At 41.2% G+C, this 24,306-nt stretch overlaps 1 non-coding gene across 1 annotated transcript; it reads left to right on the top strand.

Annotated features, from left to right (window-relative positions):
* The first annotated feature begins 1,748 nt into the window (after positions 1-1,748).
* Positions 1,749-1,820, top strand: TRNAC-GCA (transfer RNA cysteine (anticodon GCA)). The gene has a single exon. It is a non-coding gene; the product is annotated as a tRNA-Cys (tRNA).
* Positions 1,821-24,306: the final 22,486 nt, after the last annotated feature.

Here is a 24,306-nt window from a genome sequence, read left to right as displayed (position 1 = left end):
AGTGAATGATTAGGTTTAAGAAATACAATGGATGAGCAAAAATAGGTAATATCTAGGGTGACCAACCAACCCCAACATGGTTTTCTGAGGGATTTTCTGGGACACAGGATATTTAGTGCTAAAACCAGGAGAATCCCCAGAAAATTAGGATGCTTAGTCTACTTATATATAACTACAGTTTGATATTTATCCCATAAACATTTATCAAGTACCTTCATTATCCGGGTACTGGGAGCTTCCAAAGGATCCTTGCCTCTAAGGAGCTGGTAGTAGGGTGGACCCATGGTTCTGATCCTACTACTGATAATGTCTATGACTTTTAAGCAAGGCTCTTCAGCTTTCCTCCATCTGTGTTTCTCAACCGCAAAATAAGCGGTTGGAATAAATGATCTCTAGATACCTTCCAACGCTGCGGTTCTTTGATGTGAAGCACATAGTACATCTGTTACTGCTAAAATCTCAACTCCACTGGTGTCCAGGGTAAGAAAAGAACAATGAGCAAAGCACACTGTGATTCTCTTCTTGGCTCTCAATTCTAGCCTGAGGCAGGGGAGAAAAAGAATGGTATGCAGTCTCTCCCCTCTCCCAGGTTCCCAAACAACCATAACCAGACACAAAATGGCAATCCCAAACTTAGGATCCTTTGAAAAGACATGAAAGATGTATGTGGCCTGGGAACTCGGCGGAAGAGAGACTTCTTAATAGACTTCTTGCATCTTTTAAACATGTAAATTTCCATAAGAAGCACCTCAATAATTTATTAGGATGAGAGATGTCTATGATAAAGTCAAGAAATATAGATGGATCCAACTGTGGGTGTATTGGAAGTTTAAAAGGAATCTTTGGTGGTAGTACCAGGATAAATAATTTACTTAATTGATTAACAGGCTCTTGTTTGGAGACTTTTCTTTTTATCAAATGACCTTTTGGAGTTGACAATATTCCAACTTTCAGACAAGTTATGTTATATAAGAGTGCAACTCACTGACCATCTGTTTTTGTGTGACTAAAATCATCTTACAGTTATGGCTTGGAAAAGCTATCTCATACATGTCATTATTTGTACAGTTCCCTTATCCATAATTTTGCTTCCCATGATTTCAGTTACCTGCAGTCAAATGTGGGCCAAAACTATTACATGGAATATTCCAGAAATAAGCAATTCATGAGTTTTACATTGTGCACTCTTCTGAGTAGTGTGATGAAATCTCAGTCCTGCCTTGTCCTGCCCAAGACCGTACTACATGAATCATCCCTTTGTCCATATGCTCCCTGCCCACTCCCTGCCCATTATCATTTAGTAACCATCTTGATCTATTTAACGCAACAGATATCTATTGAGTGCCAGTTATGAGCTCAGTTCTATGAAGTCATGAAGAAGAATGAGAATCTCAGTTGCTTGGAGCCTTGGCCAAAGGAAGCGTGACAGGAATCCAACCATCCACATTATATTGATCTTGCCATTTGTGGAAAACCTAATGAATTTTACCTGGAACTGAGATTCATTTTATGTGAGATATGGTGGACAGGAGAGACTTTGGATATTGGAAAGTTTAAGAAGAGTTTCTTGGCTTAGAGAACTTAGTTCTCAGGAGTCCTGTCTTTTTTCATAATAACTTCGAAGACTTATAGTGTTCAGACTCCTCCCAGGCGGCATTCTCTATAATTATAACTCCCTGAGTCATTGGAGGTTCTTAGAACCAGAATGTTTAGAGAGAGATAGACTATAAAAACAAGTTTGTTTCATTGGGGGTATAGCTCAGGGGTAGAGCATTTGACTGCAGATCAAGAGGTCCCTGGTTCAAATCCAGGTGCCCCCTGCGTGTTCCTGTTTTTGCTTCCAAAGAAAAGGGATTGACTTTGACTTTATTCTCTTCTGTAGCTCATGGCTGGTTGAATAATAATGTCCTTTGTGTATACGAGGTCTGACAATTAAGTTCGCGAACTTGTTGCAACGATGTTGCTGAACTTTTTTTTATATCAGAGGGATTATTCATTATGAATTTGTACCAACTGGACAAACAGTTAACCAAGTTTACTATTTGGAAGTACTGAAAAGGCTGCATGAAAAAGTTACACGACCTGAACTTTTCACCAACAATTCGTGGCTCTTGCATCACGACAGTGCACCAGCTCACATGGCACTGTCGTGAGGGAGTTTTTAGCCAGTAAAAACTGTATTGGAACACCCTCCCTACTCATCTGATCTGGCCCCATATGACTTCTTTCTTTACCCAAAGATAAAGGAAATATTGAAAGGAAGATATTTTGATGATATTCAGGACATCAAGGGTAATACAACAGCTCTGAAGGCCATTCCAGAAAAAGAGTTCCAAAATTGCTTTGAAGGTTGTACTAGGCACTGGCATGGGTGCATAGCTTCCCAAGGGGAGTACTTTGAAGGTGACCATAGTGATATTCAGCCATGAGGTATGTAGCACTTTTTCTAGGATGAGTTTGCGAACTTACTTGTCTGACCTCGTATGCCAGGCACAAATCTAGGTTCTTTATATTAATTATCTCTTCCATTTATTGTCAAAATTTTACAAGACAGTCTCAGTATCTCCATTTTATATGAGCAGACTGAGATGTTCAGTAATTGACTCAAGATCAAAAAACTACAAAGAGCAGGACCAAGATTTGAACTCAGAGCACACACTCTCACTGACTTCAGTATGCTATTCATACTTTTCTCCTAGTGATGAAAGCTTTGTGACAAAATTCTACTTAGCAATGCTCCCAAGGTGCTAGGACTGTTTATTGAGTTTAGAACCTTTTGGCTAAAAGGCCAACCAGCAACTTAGTGACTATGCCATACTTTGCAGTGCCCTGGGGAAAGTCAGCCGATAGAGTCTTTATTCACAAAACACTGCCAGAAGTAAATATGAACTGGCCTGAAGTTTAGGGAACAGCATTCTTTTCCTGCTCTAAAGTTGGAGGGATTTGTATACCCCCCCCCCCCCCCCCCCGCCATCCACTTTCTGCAGCCCTGGGTTTTTCTTGCAGAAAACCTACTAGCTGGGTTGTCTTCATTCAGGACTCAGGCCAGGGCCAGAGGTCAGACCTTTGTCCAGGTCTAACTCCTGCCCACAGCACAAGCACTGCTGCGTCTTTAGATCAGCGTGAACAACATACACTGAGCACCTGCTATGTGCCAGAACTGTGTACAATGTGAGCCCAGAGGTGAATAAGACACAGCCCCTGGCCTCAGTGTGCTCTCAACCAGGAAATAGGCCTCTAAAATAAGGCATCAGAGTGACGGGAGCTGTCCCAGGATTTTTCCACTTCAGGAATACAGAAGAGGCAGCGATTACTTCTATCTAGAGGAGGGGAGGCTAGGGAGGCTTCTGAGAGGAGCTGATAGTAAATCAGGGTTTCAAAGATGAATAATATCTCATGGGACGGAGGGTGGAGGGGAGCTCGGGGTGTGGGGAGTGGTGGTGGAGTTCCAGGCGGAGAAAATGACACAGGCAGAGACTGGAGCCGGATGGATGCAGTTGGAGGTAGCTGGATCACAAAATGTGATCTGGGGACTGTCAGAAGATGAAGCTAAAGAGGCCAATAGGAATTCAAATGTAAAGAACGTTGCATGTTATGCTAAGATACTTGGAGTTTTTCTTGAAGGTATTTGAAGGTGACTGACATATAGACTCCCTTTTAAAACAGGCTGCTCTGGGAGCCGTTGGGGGTGTGGATGTGAGGGTTGGAGGCCTAGAGGCTGTTTAGGAGGTGGTGACCCTGCCTATGTAGGAATGAGGGTGGACCTAAGTGACATCAAAGGTAAAATGAACAGTACCCAGAGGTTAACCGGAACTGGGAGAGGGGAGGTGGAAGAAGTTGTGTTAAGTGTTTTTGCCGAATGATCGAGTACACAGAGGTGTCACCAACAAAGATGGTTAAATATTTAGGCCCAGCACTATGCCTTGAGCCTACTGGAATCCTAGCCCCACCACCTCTCAGCTGTGTGACCACTCTGTGCCTCAGTTTCCTTACTTGCAAATGAATATGCTAATAATACTAATACCTATTTTATGGGATTTTTGTAATGATTCAGTGGGAGTTATGGGTAGAAATTTAAGTACCATGCCTGCCACATAGCAAGTGTCCAGTAGGTATGAGCTGTTATTATTACAACGAAGCAAAATAGGAGAAGATGCAGGTTTGGGCAGGAAGATGACAAGTTTATTTCTGGGTATGTCAGGTTTGAAATAGGAGGTTTCTGTAAGGTCTCTGAGTGGAGAGTCTGGGAATTAATGTCTGGGGGCCTCAGAGAGCTTGTGAGCTGGAGCTCTGACTGCTGTTCACTCCTCGGCTTCATAGCCTTATCAGAGAGAATCGGCAGCAATGACGAAGATTTCCTTGACCTGTCTTCTCAATCATGGATATACATATGATTACAAGTCCTCAGATTGGAACGCAAGAGAATAAGAACTAGAGGTGTTCCAAGGTGAAGTGTGAACTTTGGAACACTCATTTTTTAAAAAACTATAAAATGAGACAGCTCATCGTGGACATAGTCCCGTTGGAAAATCTGATGAAAATGTGTACAATATACAACACACACATATAAGATTTGCCTATAACTTCAGAGTTGTACATGAATCTCTGAAGTCCATTTGTGGATACCCAGTTAAGATTCCCTCCATGCCCAATATTTGTTGGTGTTCCATAATACTTAAAACATTCATCATCGTGCCCAGAGATTTATGGGCACTTGCGTATTTTTAAAGCTGGAGAATTAAACTTAGAATACAGCACCGAGCTTTAGGTGCTGGGAAGAGAAAGAGCATATAGGTTCTGGGAAAAGCAGTAGGTGGTGTGGCTAGAAGGGAATTGGGATGAATTTAAATCCAGAAGGACTCTCAGCAGCAAAAATATTTATAAAGTATAATGTAACTCATAAAAGTGGAATAAGTGTTCATAGGGCTTTTATCTTTACAAGGAGTATAGTTCAGTGGTAGAGCATTTGACTGCAGATCAAGAGGTCCTCAGTTCAAGTCCAGGTGCCCTCTGTGTTACTTTGCTCCTCTTGGCAGCTTCATAAAAATATGGATCTAGGGTGAGGCCCCAGCAAGGTGCCTACGGTTCAAAATTTAAGGAGACGTCACTCCCAGGTTTACGCAAGCACCTTGGCTCATTAATTCCCTCACAGTAGAACTATGTGTTCACATAAACTCACCCTTCCTCCTATACACACACAGACACAGCTACACACCCAGAGACATATATACACACACCCACACACCACACACCAGATGTCCCTCAAACACATACACACAGACCCATCCACCAACAGACAAAAATTCACACATATACACACACATACTCTCTCATATGTATCTTTATTTCTCCTTTCCTGTATATTCAATCTTATTAACCAGAACTTTTCTATTTTTCTTTCTTCAAACGTTTTATCTTTTAATAATTTAAAATTTTCAGAGGAAGTTGTAAAGATATACCCTTCACTTGGCTTCTCCTAATGGTAACATCTTGCATAACGATGGCATGAAACAAACGTTGGTGCAACACTACTAACCAAACCATAGACTTCATTCAGACTTCACCAATTTTTCCACTGACGTCTGTTTTTCTGTTCCAAGATTCAATCCAGGATACCATGTTGTATTGAGTCATAATGTCTCCTTGGTCTCCTTCAATCTCTGAGACTTTCTCAGTCTTTCCTGTGTGTGTGTGTGTCTGTGTGTGTGTGTTGTAACCTTAACACTTTATGAAAGTCCTGGTGAGATATTTTGTAGAATGCTCCTCACTTGGGGTTTGTTGTTTTCTTTTTTCTTTAAGATTTTTATTAAAATATAACTAACATACAGTATTATATTAGTTTCAGGTATACATCAGTTATTCAACAGTACGCACCTGGCACTATATAGAGTTATTACCACATTATTGTTTACATTCTCTATGCGAAAGAAGTGATCACTATGATAAGTCCAGCAACCATCTGACACTGTCCCACGCTATCACAGTATTATTGACTATATTCCCTATGCTGTACGTTACAGCCCCATGACTTATCAGTTTGATAGTTGGAATTTTGAACATCTTACTCTTCTTTATCTTCTCCCCCCTTTTTAATTTTTCAATTAGAGTTGACATTCAATATTATGTTAGTTTCAGGTGTACAGCATAGCGATTAGACATTTGTATGATTTAGGAAGTGATTCCCTGACTAGTATCCACCTGGCATTATATATATATTTATTACCATATTATTGATTATATTATCTATACTTTACATCCCTATGACTATTTTGTAACTACCAATTTGTATTTCTTTTTTTTTAATTAAAGTTTATTGGGGTGACAATTGTTAGTAAAGTTACATAGGTTTCAGGTGTATAATTCTGTAATACATCACATATATATATCACATTGTGTGTTCACCACCCAGAGTCAGTTATCTTTCCATCACTATATATTGGATCCCCTTTACCCTCATCTACCACCCTCCTCCCCCCTTACCCTCTGGTAACCACTAAACTATTGTCTGTGTCTATGAGTTTTTGTTTCTTCATTTGTCTGTTTTGTTCTTTTGCTGTTTTTGGTTTATATACCACATATCAGTGAAATCATATGGTTCTCGACTTTTTCTGTCTGACTTATTTAGCTTAGCATAATAATCTCAAGATCCATCCATGTTGTCACAAATGGTACTATTTCATCTTTTCTTATTGCCTAATAGTATTCCATTGTGTATGTGTACCACAACTTCTTTATCCATTCATCTATCAAAGGACATTTTGGTTGTTTCCACATCTTAGCCACCGTAAATAAAGCTGCAGTGAACAGTGGAGCACATATATCTTCATGGATAAATGTTTTCAGATTTTTTGGGTAGATACCCAGGAGAGGGATTGCTGGGTCATGTGGTAATTCTATTCGTAATTTTTTGAGGAACCTCCACACTGCCTTCCATAACGGCTGCACTAGTCTGCATTACCACCAACAGTGTATGAGGGTTCCTTTTTCTCCACAGCCTCTCCAATACTTGTTACTATTTGTCTTGTTGATGATAGCCATTCTGACTGGGGTGAGGTGATATCTCATTGTGTTTTTTATTTGCATTTCTCTGATGGTTAGTGATATTTAGCATTTTTTCATACGTCTATTGGCCATTTGTATATCCTCTTTGGAGAAATGTCTCTTCAGGTCCTCTACCCATTTTTTAATTGGATTGTTTGTTTTTTTGTTGTTGAATTGTATGTGTTCCTTATAAACCTAGGAATAAACTTAACCAAGGATGTGAAAGACGTATACGCTGAAAACTATAAGGCATTTTTAAAGAAATTGAAGAAGACACAAATAAATGGAAAGACATTCCGTGCTCATGGACCGGAGGAATCAACATAGTTAAAATGCCATATTACCCAAAGCAATATACAGATTTAATGCAATCCCCATCAAAATCCCAATGGCATTTTTTAAAGAAATAGAACAATTTGTATTTCTTACTCCCTTAATCTCTTACACCCTGGTGCCAACCCCTTTCCCATCTATCACCCCGACAGATCTAGTACTCATCTGACACCATATATAGTTATTATAATATTATTGACTATATTCCTTATGCTATACTCTACATCCCCATGACTACTGTATAACAACTAATGTGTATTTCTTAATCCCTTCCCCTTTTCACCTACCCCCAATGTCTGGTGTTTTCTCATGATTAGACAGACTGAGGTTATGGATTTGGGGGGAAAATATCACAAAGATGCTATGCCCTTGCTGTTGCATTTTATGGGGTGGAAGAAAAACACAGCAACACTTCAGGAGTCTGCTACATTGTAAAATTTTTCAGGGTTCAGTGTCTGAGGCTCCTCAAGATATGCTTTCTAAAGTGAGAGACACCACACATCAGTCTCTTTGGATTTTGATGGCAACGTGTCTGGGTGTGCTTCATTAGATAACAATAACCCATAAGATTGTCATTTTTTTGTGTGCGTCCCAGAGCAAGAAAAAGATTTACACTCAGTTCAGGCTATAGGAAGAGCTGCTCCTCTGTGGGTATTATGATTTAGTGTTGGAAGTGTACATGGCAACTCCAGTTTAGTTAATTCACCTTTTCTTGGTTTACATAGCACATTGAATTTACCTCTTGTTTATGTTATTACATGGTGTATTGCAATGGGATATATGTGTATATATTAGGCTAATCGTGGCTATACAGGGTAACAACCCTGAAATCTCAGGAGCTTACCACGGTAAAGAGTTAAATCTTATTCATGCAAGGTCTGTTGCAGGTCTGGTGGGCCTTGTCCCTATTGTAGCTATGTCACCTGGCAAAATGTGGCCTCTAGGGCCATTGCTCCAGGGGTAGAGACAGTTGGAGGAGTCACATTAGTTCACAGCTGCCTTAGCCCAGGAGTGACACTCATCACTTCTGCTCACAATTCATCGAACAGAACTACTCACAAGGCCCCAACTTCATTGCAATTGAAGCTCGAAAAGTAAGAAAGCATTTGGATACTTAGCGAGTCCTAACTTTCTCGGCCATAATCCATGTTATTCACTCCAATAGGGGCCCTTAGATAGTGGCAAGTCTTTCTGATTCTTCTTGTTATCACCAGTGACTGGCAAGTACCTTGCCCATTGTGGGGCCTCAGAAAATATTTGGTGAATAACAACTATTGGCTAATTGAGTGAATGAATAAATGAGTGATGCGAGATATACAAACAAAATGTATTTTTAAATTATTTAGAAGCTAATTTTATTATAAGGCATATTAAAAAACAACAATTTATTGCTGCTTTTCTAAATAATCTCTTAAAAGAATCAACTCTTTGTTGAAGAAGACAACTTTGTCTATGCCCATCAAGTAAAACACAGACTAATATTTTTTATCAGTTTGTTTTACTACTTTAAAAAATAAATGTTTACTACATTTCCTCTTTTTCTAAAACTGTCCACATGACCTTTACCCATTATAAAATTAAAATACCTTTATTGTATCAAACTTTAAACATATATGAAAGAATATAGGAGGGAATAAAATTTGGTTCGATCTCTAACTACTGTCATTTTTTAAACTGTCATCTTTTAATATGTGATTATGTTTATACATGTGAGTATATGTTTAATGTGTAAATATTTATTAAACAAAAATGTATCAAGCAAATCTTAGGCAACATCTCAGGTCTTCTCGGCCTTGACTATTTCTGAGGCCCTTGGCCAGCTTTCTACGCTGGGGTAACCAAGCACGTATGGACTCAGTCAACGTCACCCAGGTATCACCCTGCAGTTCCTTCCCTCCTGCCTATGCTGGATGCCACCTCCTACTCTTGGCTTCCGACAAGCTTTCAAGGTACAAGAGGCCGTGAGACCCAGTTGGTGCTCCCACAGGCAGAATCTGGAAGTGTTGAAGAGCTAATGCACCATGCGAAAAACCTTTCACCTACGAGATACAGAGCTGAGGGCTAATGCTTTCTCCTCCCTTCCTTAGGATAGATTGTCCGAGGAGGCAGCAGTTCCTACATCCTCTCAAGAGACAGCGTTACGAGATCAAGCAATCAGTCGCACTAGTTACTAAATGATGGCCGGCTTGGAAATGCACCTTTGCGCTGATTAAAGCTTCTTTCTCTGCCTCCCTCCCTTTCACCTCACCCCTGCTCCCTGGCATAGTGCTTTCTGAAAAACTAATAACACATACGCTTTTCCCTGGAGCTCCAGGTTCTGGAGTGTTCGGGTATAGCAGACGATCTGGATGCTCTGCCAATTTTCCCTTCAGCCTTTGTCACAATAGTCAGCCTGGCCTAATTGTAACTGTCAGCATCTGCATTTCTTTCCCTGAGATTCCTCCTCTCCACTCTTCCTTTTCCAAGCGACAGCCTATTCTGCATCTGTTCATAGCAAGCTGGAAGTACCCGAGAATGAATGGCGCCTGGGAGCATCCCTCAAACTGACAGAAGTTGCAGTTTAAACACCCCAGACTTCTTACCCCTTCAGTGGGCTAAGCCTGAGCCCAGATGCGTTTTTCCTTGGCTCCAGACTTCCCAGTAGGATTAAGTTGGGTTGTTCTCAGTAGCAACTTTCATGACAACGTAAACTTTATTGGTTGCTTTCACTTTCATCTCACTTCCTTTCTGCTCTACCACTGTGTTCTGTAGTCCCCTAATAAGCTACTTGAACTTGAATTATTGACTCAGAGTCTGCTTCTATGGGAACCCAAACCAAGGCAGCCTAAGACACAATTTTTTAAAATTGTTATAAAATGATTTTTTTTTCATTTACTATATATTTGGTACATGATGTTAAATATTCTAAAACTTTTCTAAAATATATGAGTTTTAAATGTTGTGTGGCATTTATCAGATGGATTATATAAATAATATTTCCACGTTGCCAGTGCTCCTATCCAACTTTAATTAACTCAGAGCTGAACAGACCTAAACAGGCTTTGTCTCTGGGGTCAGACTTGCAAGTAAATAAACCACAAATAGGTCATTTTTCACATAATGGTAAAGAAATAATCAACATAGAGAATTCCCCTGACTTCTATTTAGTGTTTTTTGAAGGTTGCCATGTAGCTGGGGTTCTTTAGAGAAAAATCAATGGAATCTTGATTATATTCTACTTTAAAATGAAATAAATGGCATCTATGATTTTATTAAACAAAGTACCATTTCTACCATCTTTGAAAAGAAATGACAGCTAAAAATCATTATATGATACTTGGCTACCTGATGGATTTTGTCTTACTGTGGGGCAAATTGGGCTTCCTGTTTACAAAGGGATCTCTCTCTCTCTCTCATAACAGGATAATGTCTAAAATTTTATTCTAGCTTCCTGAATGATTTGGGGCCAGTTAACTAACCTCTGTAATCTCTGTGTTCTTTTTATTTGTACATTAGGGATAATAAGAGTAATCCCTTTACTAAGTGTGATGTCAGAATTATATAATGTAGTGTCAATAAGTGTCATATAGAGTCAAAATAATGCTGGCTGTTGGCAAAAGGCCTCAGTTCTTTGCCATCTAGACTTCTCCATAGAACTGCTTGAGTATCCTCAATAAGTGATAGCAATCTTTTCACAGCTACTTTATTTTCAATGGTGAAAGGTGTAGCACAGAGCAGAAGGTGGAACTTAAAAAATATGAGTGGGGCATGGGGTGGGACAAAATCTAACCAAATTAGATCCAGGGAACATGAATCATTCTCTGCTCAAAGATATCTCCTCTACACATTCTTCCTGCTGGGATGGGTTTGGTCCCAAAGCCCCGCGTAATTCCAGCCCTTCTATCTAGCTTAGTGCTTCTTAAAGTGCACCAGGAACATCGGCAACCCCTGGGAACTGGTTAAAAATGCAGATTATCAGGTTCCTCCTTTGACTTTAGAATCAGAATTTCTCTGTGTCTTAGAAAGCTACTGATGCTCATTAAGATTTGAAAACCATTGATCTAGCTTGAGCCTTTAACCTGGCTTACCCAGCCCCTGGGGGGCCTGCCTGATTCAGGTTCCCTCACTTCCAGTATTCATCCTGAGATGTTACTATTTTTCCTGTCTCCATTATATACTCCTTGCCAGCTCTGATTTTGACCCCTCATCTGTTGCATTATACTTAGCTGTCATGTGATGTGATTTCTATTTGTCCTTTGGGTCCTGTGTCTGGCAGCTCCGGACAATTCATCTTGGTGCAATGGAGCCCCTGGGACCTCAGTCTGCCTGGAGCCAGACTAGGAAGCCAACATTTCTAGCAGGTGTTGGCCCCTGCAGGAGGACTGGCCAATTACTAGCCCAACTTTCATGCTAAATCCTGCCCCAGGTGCTGCAGCAATGGGACTTCAAGTCAGGAGAACTATAAGAACCTCTGAATTCATAGTTCTGCCTCTAGGAGTCAGGCAAAAGTGTGGTTCCGCTTGCTTTGACTACCCTAATTTCCATATCTGAGTGCCTGTCTTGGTTCCTAGCTCAGTGCTCCATTTCTTCTGGGGCTGGAGTCCTACCTGCCTCTCACTACTACTCTTACTAGGTGGGGTCATGTTCTTTTCAGCACATTATAGCAAATCTATTGCTGCATTAAAAATCACCCCAAAACTTATTGACGTAAAACAACAATAAACATTTGTTATCTCACACAGTTTCTGAAGGACAGGAATTCAGGAACAGCCCTGGTAGGGGGTTGTGGCTCAGGGTTTCTCATGAGGTTGTAGTCAAGGGAATGGATGAAGGCTTGACTGCCAGTGGCCATCCTGCTTTCAAGGAGGCTCACTCACATGGTTGGCAAACTAATGCTAGCTGTTGGCAAGAGGCCTCAGCTCTTTGCCATCTAGACTTCTCCATAGGACTGCTTGAGTATCCTCATGACATGGCGGTTAGCTTCCCCTGCAATGAGTGCTCCGAGAGAGAGAGTAAAGCATGCTTTTAAAGATCTACTCCTTGACGTCATAAACCATCATTTTTGTCACATTTTATTTGTTAGAAGGAGTCACTAAGGACAGTCCACACTCAAAGGAAGGGGAAATTAGACTGTACCTTCTAAAGAAAGGAGTGTCAAAGAATTTGTGGGCATATTTTAAAGCCACTACAGTCTTTGGGGAAAGCTTCCTGCCATATATCACCCAATTTTTAAGATGCTTTGCTCTGTTGGTCCATTCTGGTAGATTCTAAATGCTGACCTTTGTCTTTTGCCAAGTATTGTGTACAACCCAGCAGATGGAGAGCACCCCACCCTTTAAAAAAAAAAATCTATTTCTAGTACTCGGTCCAGGTTGGTATTCATAACCAACTGGCCTTATCTTTTTATAATGATAAGATCCAGTCATTAATTGAGCACCTACTGTGTGACTTGATAGCTGTTGCCTACGATCATCCTCTAATTGCCTGTTTCTAACCTGGTGAGTCTGACATGTCCTAACGCAACCAAAGCCTTTGTCAGTAAGAGATTAATTTGAGTTAATAAGTTCAAACGTTTTGTATGTTAATCAGGCTCAAAGCTGCCATATACATATAGGCAGTTAGGACATTCTGCAAAGCTGCTCAGCTGAGAGGGTAAGTAGTAGCTGAAATACAGCCCATATTCCATGAGCCAACCTAGGACTGCATGTGCCTGGAAGAAAGGCAGCCTTTTCCCAACGAGCACAAATATGCCACTGATTTGCTGAGCATTAAACCCTCAGGGATAATTTTCACAGAGGGTGTGTATGGTCTAGCAGTGCCCCTGGTTGGGTGTCTTTTTGTTGCACACAACAGAAATCCAACTCAACCTGCTTTTAGAAAAACAGCAATTTAAATGAAAAATCTAGGTTTCCCATTTGGCTTTAAATATGGCTGGACCCAGGACCCCAAGTCATGTTACCAAGAATGGGTTTCTCTCCTTTTCTTGGATCTGATTTTCTCCTTTAACATCAATCTCAGGGAAATTCTCTCCAAGTGGTGGCAATTTGACCAAGTTTTTCTCCTTCCCTCTTAGCCACTCCAGGACAAAAAGACGTTTTCTAGTGTTTCTGTGATTAAATCTCATCGGCCTGTTCCTGAACCAGTCATGTGGTAATGGCCATGGAATTCTCTGATATGACCATTTCTAAAGCTGAGGAGTTGGTCTGCTCCATTCAAACCACACTAAGATCAGGAGTGGGTGGTTATCTAAAAATAAAATAAAATAAATAAATAAAGAGTGCTTTTACCAGCAAAAAAGATGGACTAGATCTTGGAAGGATTAAAAACAACATACAGCTGCTATATCCACTCACTGGATTCACATTTTGGTATGACTGGTCATCATAGAGTCAAATGGTAGAAAGGAAACTGAGAAGATGATGAAGAAAAAGTGTGGGTTTTAGCCATAATCCTGTGGCATTCGCAGGTTACCCTCAAGTTGCTTACAGGTTCTTTTCTCAGAGAATTGAAGGGCAGTCACATAGCTCAGCTTGGCCTCTTAATATCATCAATATAACTGCCATCCCTTACATAGCCTCTGGGTTTTCTCTCATTTCATTTGGTTCTCCACCTAGTTCTAGGTCAGGGCTTCTTGCAGTGCAATGCAACCTGGGTTTGAAGAATACTCAAGGTACAATTTGCATGTGTCATTCCTTGATGTCACTGGCCTTTTCATTTCTCATTCTCATGCTGCCTCACTTCTGAGTTTGTTCCTGAGGAGCAGGAGCTGATATCTGCAGGTACAGACTCTTCGGAAGGGGGCCCAAAGAGCATTCTTCTTATACACAGGAGATAGGGTGACTCACCTGAGGATAAGCCAGGAGAGAGCGCAGAACTCAAATGATCTAAGAAATGCCAACTGACTGTGTTACCGCTCAGAATCCAAAGGATTGATCGCAAGGCAGAAAACAATCACTTGAGAAGTTTATCCTATTTCAGGCCTTATGCGTTGGGATGGCGCATTCTTTGTTCAGGGCCCTAAGCCAATCAGTCAACTGCACTGGTTAAGGAATGGAGTCACAACCTCAGCATGGCCAATACTTCTCAAAGGGACTGTTTCTGGTTCTTTTGGGAAAGGGCTCCTTGTTTTGTTTGTTTGTTTACTTGCTGGAGGCCTTGAACCTGAAATTATAAAAAGGCTGGAACTTCTTTTGCCAACTAAAAACCATAAGGTTTAATCTATTCTGAGAATAGAGTTGCTCATACAGAGGAAGTTAAAGCTGAGAAATGGAGAGAAAAAAAACCCCAAGACCCTCAGACATGGTTTCAGTGGAGCAAGTCAGGCCAGAAGCTGGACAACTCCTGGACTTTTCAGTCATGATATCCAAAAAATTCCTTGTTTGTCCTGTTTTCTGTCACCTGCAAATGAAAGATTCCTATTGGATGCGTCCTGATGCCACACTGCCTCAGTGACTTCAGAGGTCCAGTAATGTCTGGGTGCTACCATGTTTCCCTGAAAATAAGACCTAGCCGGACAATCAGCTCTAATGCGTCTTTTGGAGCAAAAATTAATATAAGACCCAGTATTATAATATAATATAATAGCATATAATATCATAGAATATAATATACTATTATACTATAATATTATATACTATACTATATACTATATACTATTATAAACTATACTATACTATATTATACTATACTATTATATTATATTATATTATATTATATTATTATATTATATTATAGACCTGGTCTTATATTATAGTAAAATAAGACCGGGCCTTCTATTAATTTTTGCTCCAAAAGACGCATTAGAGCTGATTGTCTGGCTAGGTCTTATTTTCGGGGAAACATGGTACTCTTCATACCCATAGCCCACTTTTCTTCCACACTGAACCCTAACATCAGAATTCCAGTTAGTCTCTGAACCATGCTGCACTTGTTTCTCTCTTTATTAATCTATGGTAATAAGGCAGGCCACCTACCACCTATGAGGGTAGAGGACTAATTAAAACACTTGTGAAATTCTTTGATTTTACAAAATGTTAGCAAAAGAGCACGTGAATTACTATCTCTCACCCTTGATTTTTCTGCCTTAAAAAAAACAACAACTGCAAAATAAAATTTGTCTTAAAAAAAAAAACAGTTATTTAGATTCACTTTAAAAAGGTATAAACAGCTAGACTAAAAATATCCCTTTCTGTGGTGGGAGGTGGGAAGATTCAGGGCCAAACTGGCTCTCTCTTTCCTGTTCCCTCACTTTCCTCCCTGACCTTCCTAACTTCTCAACATTGGGGTTTCTGGTACTGAAAAAAATGCAGTTAATTAGAAAACTCCAACAGCAGTGAGATGTTAACATGGCTTGTTTTTGAACCTAAGTTTATCACCAACTGGTATCATTTTGAGAAAATGTTCCATTGATTTGTATGAGTAAAGTAGATTTACTATGAAGAAAATTAACCATACAATACAGACACCAGGAAAGAAAAGGGGGATGAAAATGTATTGGGAAGGAAAAGGAGAGATAGAGAAAGAATGAGTAGAAAAGAGAAGAAGGTGTCATGGATTGAGGTAGAAACTATACTTGGATCGACCTCTGATGATTAAGGTCAAGATTTGGTTAGATAATAGAATATTCGCAGGGTTGAGAGATTTAGCAAATGAAAATAAAAGACACTCAGTTGAATTTGAATTTTAGTAAATAGTGAGTAATTTTTCAGTATAAGTATGACGCTCTTAAATATTGCATGACAACCTTTAAATGTAAGAATAGGGGGATTTTCCTTTCCTAGAGTCGATGGGTTATCTTGCTAGTATTCTGGAAACTACAGGTGAGACTGACTCCATCTCATATCTTGAGATCAAAACCTTGGAGAAGTTTTACTGTAAGTTCCTGAAACTTCTGGACTCTTCCTTGTTTCAACAGATACCTTTCACAATTGAAGTGCTCACATATTCTGTCTCAGTAGTATGACTCTATTTCTTTTTTCTTTTTTAAAACTTTATTATGAAAAATTTTCAAATATACACAAAAGTGGGGAGAATTATAATGAACTTCCATTACTCTGTCTGAAGAGTTATGAACATTTTGCCAATCTTGTTTCATCTCTCCTCTTCCACCTCCTTTATTTCTCCAGGAGTATTTTTAAAAACTTCATGCCATCCTTAGATACTATGTTTCTTTTTAAATTTTGTTTCCTTTCCTGTCCTTAAACATGCCAAACCTGTTCAATATTGCTAAGATTCCACTTTTCACCTCTGTCTCCCTTTATATAAAATAGTAAATATAAAATAACAGCCTCTCCCTTCACAAGATAATATTCCTTAGTTTTCTACCTCAGAGCATCCCTTATAGTCCATGAGTTTCTTCTAACCCTGGTAGAAAGCCTCAGGGGATTTGTTCGGCATTGTGCTGAGGGGTCAGTGGACGGGTGGGAGGAAGAGTGGATGTGGGAGTGAGGGAGTGGGGGGTGAGTGTGGGGGTGAGGGTTATCACATTTTGGCTTTCTCTCAAACTTCCTTCCTATGGGAAATACTAATCTTTTTACTCCTAACTTTATGCACCATGCAAGTTTATACTTTTTAGTATAACTGTTGGGTCCTCTGAACTACCATTTAAAGATTCCTAGGAGTAGGTTTGAAGATGCTGAGAGCAGCCTGGTAGAGGGCCATGGTTCTCAAACTTTAGTGTGCACAGAATCCCCTGGAGGGCTTGTGAAAACACCGTTCCTGAGCCCCACCCCCAGAGTTTGATTCAGCAGGTCTGGGGTGGGGTCTGAGAATTTGCCTTTCTACACGTTCCCAGGGGATGAGTTGCTGGCTGTCCAGGGAGTACACAGTGAGAATCACTGGTATAGTAAATACTTTTTGGTTATAGAATCCTGAAAAAGAATCCTAATTCTGTGACCTTGGGCAGGTTACTGAGTCTCTCAGATTCAGTGTCCTCATCTGTGATCAACAAATGTTCGTTCCTTCTTTTCCAATGCTGACTTGCTACTTTGAAGAGCAAGAGCTCACGTTTCCTTCTTGTTTTGTTAGCGGCTAATTGGAAGTGGTTTTGCCTGTCTTACCTCTCAGAATCCAGTTGCATCTCTAGTGTAGAGCTCTGGGTAAACAAGAATAAATGTTGAACTCAGAAGATTGTACTCCAACTCCTAAAGAGAGGGAATGATGCTATAGTTCATTTATTCAGCAAATATCTTTTGAGTACCTTCTGTTACAGATAAAAGCCCAAGTTGGGCTGCGTGCCCCTTGAGAGCCAAAACTTGAGAGACAAGTGTGGAGTGGAAAGGAAAAGTTGTTTTATTCAGGAAGCCAGTAGCCTGGAAAGATGGTGGACTTATGTCCAAAGATCATCTCCAAAGTTTCGGATCAAGCAGAGGAGTCTTAAAGGAGAGGAAGGGGAAGGAGCATTCCAGGGAGCTGAGAGCGCAGTCTATGTTTCTTTAGTCACAGATGACACTTTTTCACATCAGGATCCTGGGCACCAGCTGCTGGTCACAGCTACCTTGGGGACATTCCCTCCTTCTGCAGAACAAACTCACAAATTCCCCTGGAGACCCTGAAGTTATCTCCTCCTGCTTGACAAAGAAACAGCACGTCAGCAATACAAAAATTATACTGTGAGAACAAAAGGAGCTGAGCAAGAAGAGCGGTTAAATGTGAAAGGCCTAATTGAGAATTACATTATTTAATTCTAGCTGCCAAAAATACTAGAGGCATTAAAGTTACAAGGGGCTTGGCTACACAAGTATGTGCCAGTCATAGTTCCAGCTGCTAGAGATACAGTTCGACTGGATCATGTCCTTAGGGAATCTACATTCTATTGGAGTGAATAAAAAGGGAACAGTCTTGGTGGGGCCCTAATAAAACAGGAAAAATACAGTGTAGAGTCAGTCAAATAATAATTTGTATTATTCTCTCACAGTTCTGGTGGCTGGAAGCCCAAAGTCACTTTCACTGGGGTGAAGGCAAGGTGTTGGCAGGGCCACATTCTCTCTGGAGACTCTAGGGAAGAATCTGTCTCCTTGCCTTCTCCAGCTTCTAGAGCTGCATTCCTTGGCTCACGGTCCCTTCCTCCATCTTCAAAGCCAACAGCGTAGTATCTTTAAATCTTTCTTCCATCACCTCAACTTCTCCTTCTCATATTGAATCAGTAATTAAAGGTAGGTTAGAGGCAGTGAAGAATATAGATTCAGGGTGGAAGATAATTCAGTAAGGATAGGAACCATGTTTGAAAACCGTCAGTACAATCTGCCACACGTGCTCCATGACGTTCTGTGGTCATGCAGCAATAATGACGAACATTTATTGGAAGGTTTCCACATGCCAGGTGTTTTACAGGCATTCTTCCTTTAATACTCACAGTAACCTTTCCAGGGAGGTACTGTTTTACACATGGAAAAATCTAAGGCTCAAGTTCAACTTACCTGGCATCACATAGTAGTTAGTAAGTGGGAATGCTAGGATTACAAGTGTTAAACAAAATTGAACTGAGTAAATGTGAAGTTCTAATTGGCTTTAAGTGATTCATGAATGGAGTGGCCTCCCATCTAGCTAGTAGAAGGGACCTGTGAGGGGCTGTACAAAATGGAAGGTTTTCATAGGCAGAAAGGGTGAGGCAAGGGAGCTATTAACAGAAGAAAAAAAAGAATCGTTTTTATACCAGGACATCTCCTTTTGGGTGGAAGGGAATGGCAAGGATTTTTATCTTTCAGATTACCTTTTCTTTAGGGAGAGGAGGAATGGAGAGGGCCCATGTGACAGAACACCTCATTGGTGTTGACCAGAAAATTCCACACTGGTTTATTAAGAGTATGGTTTCGGGAGAGGTTGAACTGCAGTTAGATCAAGTATTAAATCTAGATTTGCTATCATGAGCTTTTAGCATGAGTGATGCTGTGGGAACAGAGCCAGGAGTGCAGTTTCCAGGCTCTCAGCCTCACGTGGAAAGGTGCTGGCTCAGGTAGTAAATGGCCATCAACTGTGATTGGATGGCCATCAGCTGTGGCTAGTTGGCCGTCAGCTGTAACCAGTGAGCCATTGGCCACTAATATAACTGCTGTGGCTATGCCAGCAGAAAATGGGGGCTAGCAAGAAGAACTGGTGGCTGAGCTAGCAAGCGTGGATTGAAGTGTGGTTGGTTGGCAGAGAAGCGGACGGTGGGTTGTGGATCGTGTGGCTCCTGCTTCCTGTGTCTCCAACCCAGCCGCCAGCAAGAATATAATGGTATGACTCCCCTACCTATGGCTCCGTGGGTGTTCCTTTTTGGCCTCACCATGTCCTGCGTTCTTGTGCGGGGAGTGGGACCAGAGACCCCGCAGGCCGCCCCACATGACAGATGCCATTTTAGGTCTGTGGTTTTCTCTTTTAACACAAGGCAGGCAGCCTGTCTCCAGAGCAGAACCCTAAGCAAGCCTTGCTATACAGTCTGCAGCCTAGTGGCATTGGACTTGCCCAGGAACTGGTTAAAAATGCAGTGTTTTAGGCTCCACTCAGAACCTGCATTTTAACAAGAACCCCAGTGATCCAAGTGCACATGCAAATGCAGTAACGTTTTCAGCAGCTGTGGAAGCTGGCGGAGATATCTTTCTCTTTGGCATTTGCTTTAACAATATTAGGGAGCCTAGTTAGTCTTATAAGTCTTCATTTAAGTAAGCAAATAAGTTAAAAACAACAACTCTCCGAGTTTCTGTCTTCAGGCCTACGAAAGGATACCATAGGGCACACTCTAAATAGCAGTTATTTGTCTCCTGGGTGCTAACATATTTGCTGACTCGGTATATATCATCTCTGTGTGCTGCAGGGTCCAGTGTTATAAATTATGGAAGAGTTGTTAAGTTACAACACTCTGTCTTACATCAGGGGCTGGTGTGAAGCGTATTTTGGGCACGGCAATCACACCCACCAAGTAGAGAAACACGATGATTGTGCTTTTAAAAGATGCTTATTCACTGAGGTTTGTTTTTACCTGAGGTCCTTGTTAGGCTGGTACACTATTTCTAAACCTTAGAGTGTGTGGTCTTGGCTGAATCAAGAAACAGAATAAATAGAAATAAAAGATTGTGAGTAAGCTAGTTTCTCATGGACAATTTGCATTAGAATTGCATGGTGCTGGTTAAACATATAGATCTTTAGACCCCACTTGGAAAAGTCTCTAAGGGTGATATCCAGAAATTTTAATATTTAACAAACTTACGAGGCAATTCTTACAGAAATGAATCTTTCAGAATTACTGTTATATACTATCTGTTATTTGTATGGGTGAGGAAATCAGAAAAATAAATATAATAACTTGCCTAAAATTTTAGTGCCCCATGTATAGTAAATTTCTCATTTTCATATATATATATTTGAAAAAAGTCTGATACAGATGACTGGCTTTTTAAGTGAGACTTTTAGATCTATTAGTATCCAATAAAGGCTTAGAGCTAATTGTGAGTGGCTGAATGTGAGATAGGAAGTTAAGTACTAAAGAAACAGTAGTTAAACTTACAAAAATCTCTCATGTGATAGATGTTAAGTGACAATTTGTCATGCAGAATTTTACTAGAATTTAAAGGGTTAAAGCAACCAGCTGAGTTCCTTGAAAGATCTGACATAATGCCACAAATTGCCAGGAGGGGACAGCAGAGAGCTGCTGAATGGCCCACAGAGGCCAGGTGAACCAAGGTTATCAATTAGGGATGTTGAAACAGCAGCCACAAGCTGGCACCTCCAAGAGTGTCTGCTAAGGACACATCAAACCTGGAGAAGCTGACGCTTAGCCGCAAATGAGGAGAGCTGGGTCTGAAGCAGAGGCACTTACCTCTCATGAAAATAGGCGATGCCCAGGCTAGTGGGGGAAGGAGAGGTGGTGAAGTCAAAAATGCAAATGGTGTGAGTCCAGAGCAGGGTAAGTGGTGGGTGGCTGTGTCACAGTGAGGTGGTGGGACCGTCAGGAAGCTGATGGGCTGTCAGGGAACATCAGCTTCTGAGGCATTTGTCCCGATTTATAGCATTTTAGGGGCCACTGCTCTGGCAAAAATCAGGAAAGAATAGGGCTTTTGAAGAAGAATATCTCATAACAAGATCATAAAAAAACCTAGAACCTAATCCCTAATTTGAGAAACCCTTTGGTAGTGAGCTCTTCATATTCTTGTTGGAAAATGCACTAGTATTAAAAAAACAAACAAACAAACAAAAACAAATCAAACAAAAAAACCCATTAAGGAATACAAAACTGGACACAATTAAATATTGCAACTGTGGTACAATCAATACTTGCTCAAGAAACTTCAGTGAAGGGGGAGATGAATGAAGGTTTGAATGGCCAAGGCAGGTTTCTTTAAGGACATGAAATTTGATCTGAGCCTTAATGGACCAGCACTATTTAGACAGGCAAAGAGGACACTTAATGAGCCAAGGGAGAAAAGCTCCAGAAAAGCTCTGTTCGCAGGCCTGTGAGGAGGCTGTCTGTTTGTGTCAGGGTGACTGGAGCTGGTGGGAGGCGGAGGCACACACTTATCTGACCTTTGTTAAACTTCGTTTGCTTTGATGGGTTCCAACATGTTCCGAAGGAATAGGGTTCAGCTTTTTTAAGCAACAGGAATGCATCTTTCACTTAGAGGAAATAAACATTGATGCCGCATGCCGGTGACACGGGTAGCTCACAATGACAGAGTTTGCTAGGGAAGAGATGCTGCCTGATCTCTTTTAATTGGGGCACCAGGATCTTGACTCTGTAAATAGGTAGGATCTAGTCAGTACCTGTTTGGATATAGAAGATTATACCCAGAATTTTATGAAGATGATAAAAGATTTTACTGAGAATTCCTGAAACCATATTCTGTACCGAGAACCAGGTACAGTTAACTATGCATGGGCGCACTGAAGAACACAAGAGATTCATCTTCCACCCACTAACGGCTGGCAATTATACCTTCCAACCGTGGTCCAGGCAGTAATTATGATGTAGTTGGGCAGACGTCCTTTGTACATCCCATCTCTCCTGATATGTTAGCTTCTTGCTTTTTATTACTTATCACTGACAGGTCTTTTTGTCTTTGCTTGTACTCTTGTAGAAAATGCCATCTCTTTTTTATTAATTTTTATAGGTGGTTTCATGTCCCTCTAATACTTTCCATAAAGCACTAGCCTGTATTTCGTTGTTGACACAGCAGGTTAAGACCCACATAAGTGTATTTGGTTTGAGCAACTTGAAAGACAAAACACTTTCCCATCAGTCACAGTTGCTCCCTGTGGCAGTGAGTCACATGGGAATGGAGATGGGATTGGGAGTAAAGTAGAAAAGGACATATCACTTATCACCAAGGAAACATCACAGAGATCATGAGAACTCCTCTCCTGTGGTGCTCTTAGCTAAGAGACTGCTACAACTTCAGGATCAGAGAGAGAGAGAGAGAGAGAGAGGGAGAGACAGAGGGAGAGACAGAGGGAGAGACAGAGGGAGAGACAGAGGGAGAGACACAGGGAGAGACACAGGGAGAGACACAGGGAGAGACAGGGAGAGAAGGGAGAGAAAGGGAGAGAAAGGGAGAGAAAGGGAGAGAAAGGGAGAGAAAGGGAGAGAGAGGAGAGAGAGAATTGCAGTAATCAGTGTTCTCCATCTGCTGTTGGTTGGGAGGGGTGTTTAAATCCTTCTGGTGAGTCCCTTTGGGAGTTCAAATCACTTCCTATGGTATTTGGGATCCAAGGAAAGCAGCTTCCTCATTGGATATCCCAAGGATGCTGGGATGGGAAGCTATTTTCTTTTAGGACACCTCCTCAGAGTGTCAGAACATCCATGAAAAATTGCTTGAGGAAGAGAAAAGAGCTAAAGTTAGGGTCAGTTGTTTGAAGTTCCATATAACAAGAAGGATAATTTAGCTGAGAAGAAATTGACCAGTTGGAGGCACTTAATACCTTTAAATGGCTGAGGGTTGTTAGAAGTAGTTACCAAGTCTGAAATCACAGTTGAACCCAGCTTCAGTTAAGTTCAGGCCTGGGACTGTAGTTGAACTTCACGTCTGTAGCTGGGAAGACACTTTACATGCAGAGAGTATGTAGTTTATTTCCAAATTAACTAATCTGATACACCCTGGTAGACACTCATGCTTAGTCCAATGTAATAATTTAGACCTACTCAGTCATTTAAACCATATCTATAAGTATATATTTATTTTCTTTACATAAACTGTCTTCCTGTCGCAATCCATTGTGCCTCTTCAAAGTCATGGTGGTTGTATTAGGGGTTGTGGTTTATTTGATCTTGGCTGGTGGGGTGGTATGGGGACAGCCAGGAGTACAGTTTCCAGGCTCTCGGCCTCACGTGGAAAGGTGCTGGCTCAGGTAGAAATGGCCATCAGCTGTGGCTAGTTGGCCGTCAGCTGTAACCAGTGAGCCATTGGCCACTAATATAACTGCCGCGGCTGCACTGGGGAGGGAGTTGGTCAGTTGGCAGGCAGAAAAGCAGACAGCAGGTCGCACATCATGTGACTCCAGCCTCCAGTGAGACTATAGTGGTATGACTCCCCTACCTATGGCTCCGTGGGTATTCCTTTTTGGCCTCACCATATCCTGCGTTCTTATGTGGGGAGCGGGAGCTGAGACCCTGCAGGCCGCCCTGCACGACAGGTGGGGATGGGATTCTTGCACTATATTGTTTTCTGGAACTGCTCTGATTTCTGGCAGAGGGACGGAGTTCAGCTGCTCCCTGGCTTGGAGCATTCCAAGGTCAACAAGCTCCATCAGAAGGGTACTCAGTCGATGTCTGCTGCTGAACCCTGATGATCTGGCCACTCTCATTGCACCACGTTTCTGTGTTAACTTAGCCCTCGCCCTGGTTCTTGCTGTACTGTGGGTACCTCTGAAGTCTGGCTGGGACTCCCTCATATGATTGGCTCTGTGAAACTCCCCAGACTGACTTCCAGGGTCTTTAGGGAGCTTCAGGTACCACCCATGGGACCAAAGTCAGCTTTGGGAGTT

The sequence above is a fragment of the Rhinolophus sinicus genome, linkage group LG10 (assembly GCF_036562045.2).
Source record: "Rhinolophus sinicus isolate RSC01 linkage group LG10, ASM3656204v1, whole genome shotgun sequence".
NCBI lineage: Eukaryota > Metazoa > Chordata > Mammalia > Chiroptera > Rhinolophidae > Rhinolophus > Rhinolophus sinicus.
The sequence above is the reverse complement of the archived record's forward strand: the minus strand, read 5'-3'. Positions and strand labels throughout refer to the sequence as shown.